Source organism: Danio aesculapii, chromosome 14 (assembly GCF_903798145.1).
Source record: "Danio aesculapii chromosome 14, fDanAes4.1, whole genome shotgun sequence".
Classification (NCBI taxonomy): Eukaryota; Metazoa; Chordata; class Actinopteri; order Cypriniformes; family Danionidae; genus Danio; species Danio aesculapii.
The window spans coordinates 29955269-29962136 of record NC_079448.1 but is presented as its reverse complement, the minus strand read 5'-3'; the positions used below and the strand labels follow the sequence as shown (position 1 = coordinate 29962136).

At 33.6% G+C, this 6868-nt stretch overlaps 1 long non-coding RNA gene across 1 annotated transcript in view; it reads right to left on the bottom strand.

Annotated features, from left to right (window-relative positions):
* Nucleotides 1-4574: 4574 nt before the first annotated feature.
* The window catches only part of LOC130241010 (uncharacterized), a 46542-nt gene continuing 44248 nt past the window's right edge, over nucleotides 4575-6868 (bottom strand). Inside the window, exon 3 of the long non-coding RNA XR_008838824.1 lies at nucleotides 4575-4840. This is a non-coding gene — a long non-coding RNA (uncharacterized LOC130241010). The remainder of the gene's footprint in view (nucleotides 4841-6868) is intronic.

Genomic DNA, 6868 nt, shown 5'->3' with positions numbered 1-6868 from the left:
CTGTATTTATGGGGACTTCCCATAGATGTACCCATAGATGTCTTCCCAATGTTTGGTATACCATACAAACAGTATTTTCTATTCCCTTATACCCTATTCCTAAAACTAAACCTCACTGTAAACATTCTGCGTACATTTTTAAAAACACCTAATTTAGTGTGATTTACTTAAGGGGAACAAGAATAAATGTTGCCATAAGGAACCAAATTACAGGTATTACTATACTTGTGGCGACATTTGCTCCTCACAACATAAGGCATACAAGATACACACACATCTCTATAGGCTTTATGTATTTGCTATTGTAAAAAGAGCTTATTGTATGGCCTTACCCCACCTCTACTCCTAAATACCCCAATAAGTAAGATTTTTTACAAGTACAACATAAATAAGCCTATACATGAATAGTAATCATTAGTGTAATGCTGTACCAGGTCTCAGTTTATCTCTGTTTATCTGTTTACCTGTAACAGAGGTGTAGGTAGTTGCTCTGCAATATTTAGCAGGTAACTAAAAACAACATTCTATATTTTGATAGTGCCTACGTGTGTAAGCATGAAAACAGTAGGAGTTCCAACTGTACAGTGCTGTCAGATACAGCAGGTGTTCACAAGGGTTTATATTGGACTCTGCACTTTTAAAAGATAAGCAGGGTTATAACCTGTTGGAGCTGTGCCTTATCAGATAAACAAATAAGTGCATTAATAAGCATTTTCATGTTCTCTGAATTCTCTGAAATAATGTTGAAATTAAAATAAGATTGTTTACTTTCCCTTTTGTAGCTTTAATATATTACTTTATTTACTCCATGTAACAAAGGGGCATTCTTGTTGTTCTTCTACACTAAAACAAAATATATAATGCAATAAATAAATAAATAAAATCTTGTTTAACTTTATATATATATAATCTCAACTTACAGAAAAAAAAATAATTAATTAATTAATTAAACTTCATTTAACTTCTAAAAAAATCTTGAAACCTAATTAACAGATTAAAATTATTTTTAAAAATGATGATGATGATATCTATCTATCTATCTATCTATCTATCTATCTATCTATCTATCTATCTATCTATCTATCTATCTATCTATCTATCTATCTATCTATCTATATGTGTGTGGAAGAGTGTGAATGGGTGTTTCCCAGTACTGGGTTGATGCAAACTTAAGATGCAGAAAGTGTTCAATTAATCAAGGTTTTGATTTTAGGTCATGTTTTAGGTCTTTTTTATTGTCTGACAAGATGATGCAAATGTTTAGATTCACAGACAATCAGCATACACACATTTAAATCCATAAATCCCCCTTCAAAACGCATAATGACATTTGAAAAAGCTGAACTCTTATACAACACTTGTAAAATGCTTAACAGCAGACACCTCACACTGAACATCATTGCAAACTGATGATTGACGAAAACTAATCTTCGCCTTTGCACGCATCACCACCTGTCATATTCACAGTGCAGTCAATCTATATGTCTCTTTTAGGCTGGATGCCACAGATTCCTTCGATATTTACCGAGGTGTTGCATAATTGCGTAACTGAAATGGTGCCTCAGGCTGGTTTGAGCAATTACTCGGTGATCACTGTCTGCAAACCACAAATTAACCATTTAAGAAAAATGCCAGATGACACGACATGTTGCTTTTAGATGTAATTTCTTTAATCCTCTGAAACATAAGCTCACTGGTACGTTATATAACATGTAGACTCTGCACGCTGATGTCAACAGTAGATCAAACTGACTGTCTGTGAAGACCTGCTTTGTCAGGCTTTAGTCTACTGACCTGGTGAGAGCATGTGGAATGAGGAGACAGGAAGGTCATTTTTTTGCCAGTTTTACCCATGTGTGAGATATTTAGCAAGCAGGTGTTTAAAGTGCTACGTGCAATGCTTACAGCTCTGTTGCATACAGTTGAGGGCAAAATTAGCCCCCCAGTGAAATATTTATTTCTCAAGTGATATTTAATGGAGCAAGGACATTTTCACGGCATTTCTGATATTTTTTTTTTTGTTCTAGAGAAAGTCATGTTTGTTTTATTTTGGCTGGAATAAAAGTCATAATAAAAATTTTCATAAAATGAAAAAAAAAAAAATTAATATCAATATTATAGCCCCCCCCCCCTTTTTTTTTCAATTGGCTACAGAACAAACCATTGACATACAATAACTTGCCTTGTTAACCTAATTAACCAAGTAAAGCCCTTACATTGCACTTTAAGCTGAATACTAGTATCTTGAAAAATATGTAGTTTATTAATATTAAAATATTATGTACTTTCATCATGGCAAAGATAAAATAAGATAATCAGTTATTAGAAATTGGTTATTAAATCTATTATGTTTAGAAATTTGTTAAAAAAATCAAATAACCAAAATTGAACAGGAGAGCTAATAATTCTGACTTTGACTGTAAGAGGGCTTAGAACAAGTATGTAGAAGCAAGAGCTCCTCTAGTGGTGAGAGTGAGATACTGCTGTAAACTGATCAGTGCTGGTACAAATCCTATCTGTGTCAGTGCTCAGAGCAGATGAGCCACTGTTTTCTGCAATAAGAAATATTGAATAAATAGATAATAACTAGTGCTGGGCAAAGATTAATCACATTTAAAATAAAAGTTTGTTTTGACAATGTACATATGTGTGTACTGTGTGTACTGTGTGTATGTGTGTGTGTGTGTGTATAAATCCATCTATATCCATATATTTGTAAAACAATGTTTATTTATATTTTGTTTGTTTATATACGTATATGATAAAAAGTTATATATGAATTTAAATATCTATGCAACATTTTTTTGTGTAGTTTTGTTTTATGTAGGTAGGCGAGTGTATTACATAATACATACATATATAATAATAATAATAATAATAATAACAACAACAACAACAACAACAACAACAACAACAACAACAACAACAACAACAATAATAATAATCATCACACATATATTATGTCAAAACAAACTTTTAATTTGGATTAATCTTTGCCCAGCACTAATAATAAATAAATAAATAAATAAATAAATAAATAAATAAATAAATAAATAAATAAATAAATAAATAAATAAATAAATAAATAAATAAATAAAATCATGTTGGATTTAAGGAGGTAAAGGATATTAGGATTTTGAAATAAAAATAATAAAAATAAATAATAATAGAATAGACTGTTTATTTCTTTAGTTGGTTGATTGACTGAATGATTCAATTAAATAAATTGAGAAATGGATGAATAAACAGTAAACTAGCCTCAATCAAGTTAAAAAATGAGAAAAAGGTTTAGGTAGAGAAAAATAATTGCTAAACAAACAAATAAATAAACAAATCAATAAATAAATAAAAACAAGCTCAGTAGTGGATGACTGAAAAAAACTAAATAAATTAATTCATAATAATAATTTCCGTAATAAACAAAAAACAGCTACTGTATCACTGTTTTTATTGTTCTCAACTCTTCCTCTTTATCATAATACCACTAACAAGGCAGGATGGATCCATGCTTTCATGTTGTTGACACCAAATTCTGACCCTACCATCAGAAAGTCGTAGCAGAAATCAAGACTCATCAGACCAGGCAATGTTTTTCAACTCGTCTATTGTCCAATTTTGGCAAGCCTGCGCCAATTGTAGCCTCAGTTTCCTGTTCTTAGCTGACAGGAGGGGCACCCGGTGTGGTCCTCTGCTGCTGTAGCCCATCCGCCTGAAGGTTCGACTTGTTGTGCATTCAGAAATGGTTCTCCACATACCTTGTTTGTAACAAGTGGTTATTAGAGTTATTGTTGCCTTTCTATCAGCTCAAACCAGTCGGAACATTCTCCTCTGGCATCAACTAGGCATTTGCACCCACAGAACTGCCGCTCACTGGATGTTTTCTCTTTTTATTTTCTTCTTCGAAGAAACTTACATACAAACATGTATATTATATGACTGTCATATAAAGCTGTCTTACACTCATTACAGCACCTCCTTACTCAAAGCAAAACCAAAAGATTATAATAATAATAACAACAGGATTTACTGTTCTCTGTAGAGGAAACACAGTGACACCCTTCCTTTCCACTTCCTGGAAAGAAGCAAAACCCTTACAGATGGAAAGAATAAGTTAGCCTAGTACCTAATGCACATTAAGACAGTAAACCACTTCCTTCAGTAACACGTTTCATCTATGTCTAGTTTTCATCCACAGAAATTACAAAATTATAATAAATATGCAATTTCCCCTAAATAGAGGTTTGCTAGGGTGATAAATTAATGATTAATTACATCAAACGTAACACTAAAGTAATCAAATTGGGCTGCAAAATAAATTGAATTAAGACTTAGAAAGAGATATGTCTTATTAAATCAGAGGCTGTGATTTAATTAAAGAAAAACAGTGTGTTTCACTGTGCTGATGTACAGTACATGATTCTCAACAGCAATGCAAATAGGATGAATAGTAGAATGTGACTTCAGATACATGCATTTAAAATTAAAGCTCAAAATAAAAACATCACTTTCTGAAAGCAGATTAGATATTTTATTGATAATTAGCAAAAACAATTGTGTGGAAAAGTCTGGATACATTTCAGCCTTTAAAAGTTTCCATGTGACATATTTTGGACTGATACTGTATGTATGAAAGTGCATTTGATGATATATATATTTACTCATTAACTCGGTTAAGGCGACACAGTGGCTCAGCGTCGCCTCACAGCAAGAAGGTCGCTGGTTTGAGTCCCGACTGGGTCAGTTGGCATTTCTTTGTGGGTTTGTGTGTTCTCCCCATATTCGCGTGGGTTTGGATGTATGGACATTTCCCAGTACTGGGTTGCAGCTGGAAGGTCATCTGCTGTGTAAAACATATGCAGGATAAGTAGGACAAGGGACTAATGAAAATGAATTTAAGTTTGTTGCCAAGTTCTTAAGTTGTGAGGACTGTAATTGTATGTTTTTATATTTATTTTTGCAATACTTTTATTAATAAATTAATACAATGGTCAGGCAGTTTCTTGTTTTTCTGACAGATTCTTGTTTTCTGTGGGTGCTTGGTTTCAATTTGAAATACTAATTACTGTTGTTTCGTATTTCTCTGCAGAACACCTACAACAATGATATAAATTATATTTGAAATATAATATTTGTTAGACTTTATTGCTCATTTTCAACCTTTTTGAAGGTTTTGTAAGTTAGTAACTCAATTCTGACTGTTCAGAATAGGTATTTTATATCTTGCTTTATTTTTTCTTGTCAGATCTCATGTCAGAAAAACAAAACTAGAAACTGCTGGAAATTCAGTTTCAATTCTGAAAAAGAAACATGAGAGGTATACAGTCAGAAAAGTTGAGTTTGCCTTTTAATATTATCATTAAGCATGTTATTTTATAATGGCAAGAAAAAGTCTATATTGTGAATTAGAAAGTAACTTTTTTCCAATCCCATTACAGGAATAGGCTTCCATTCAACCTTGTATTAAATTACAGAAAAAAAAAGAAAGCCAGGCAGGTTTTGATGCATGTGCAACAGTCAGTGTGCTGGCAGGACGCAGTGGTTCCAGAGGTGGGAGGACTGCTGACAAGATTAGTGGCATCATGCTGGCACTGCAGTAAAGAGAGAGGGGGGCAGGAAGGAGCTTTTCCAGACTGCTGACCAGACCTTATCCGTTGACGGCAGCCGCTTGGTGGGGATGGTGTGGCCCTTCCTTCCCCCTCTGATGGGAAACACAGAGCACGAACGGGAAACACCCAAAGGGGTAACAGGTGCACTTGAAAGAACAGCTACTGTAATGTTTCGCTCAAATGCACGCATGATGACGAGTAGAGAACTTTGTAACTGCACAGTGTGTCTTATTAGCCAAATCCCAGCAGCACCATTCAGTCTAACTCAACCCCTCTTTCAGCTTGGAAGAACCCAGGCCTTTTACTACAGGTGACACACTGCAGGTAGAACATTTATGCACATGTTATTTTTTTTTCTAAAGAGAACATACAAACTACACTTTTAAATATTTGTTTTATTGCATTTAAGCAATAAATATTTTTTGATTTATCTAAAATATATAAATTTGATCTATATTGTGAAATGACATGATATATAATATATGTAACATATATAACTATATATATTCAATTCAATTCAATTCACCTTTATTTGTATAGCGCTTATACAATGTAGATTGTGTCAAAGCAGCTTCACATAAAAGGTCACAGTAAATAGGAACAGTGTAGTTCAGTTTGTAGTGTTTAAGTTCAGTTCAGTTTAGCTCAGTTCAGTGTGGTTTATATATATACTGCTCAAAGTATTTTGTGAAGTATCGATTTATAAAAAGACTTATCAAAATCTAATAATTCAAATAAAGTTTATTATAATTAATAACATATAAATACTCACATGTTCAGATTTGTCATGCTAAAAAATGTATAGAAATTAGAACATCTTAATAGGGTCTAAAATAAACATTTATATGCATGGCATTTTATAAAACTTGTCCTACAAAAATGTTTGCAATTTTTAAATGTAATCTATCACCTGAGTAGGCATGGTCATAACTACTATTACAGTTCACCACACACAAACACAAACACAAACACACACACACACACACACACACACACACACACACACGCACACACACACATGCACACGCACACGCACGCACGCGCACACACACACACACACAATAATATTTGCCAGCAGCGCTTCCCTTAATTGACCTTGCTGGCAGGATTAAGACCCCAGGCCAGACAGCAGGACTGGTGTGTCTGGAACAAACTGTTCATCCATTCACAATCCCCCTTGACAGCGGCCCACTCGGGTCTCCACTCATCTGATGGGAAAATTTACAAAACAAGCGCTTAGTTCAGGAAAGCAGCAGGTGACG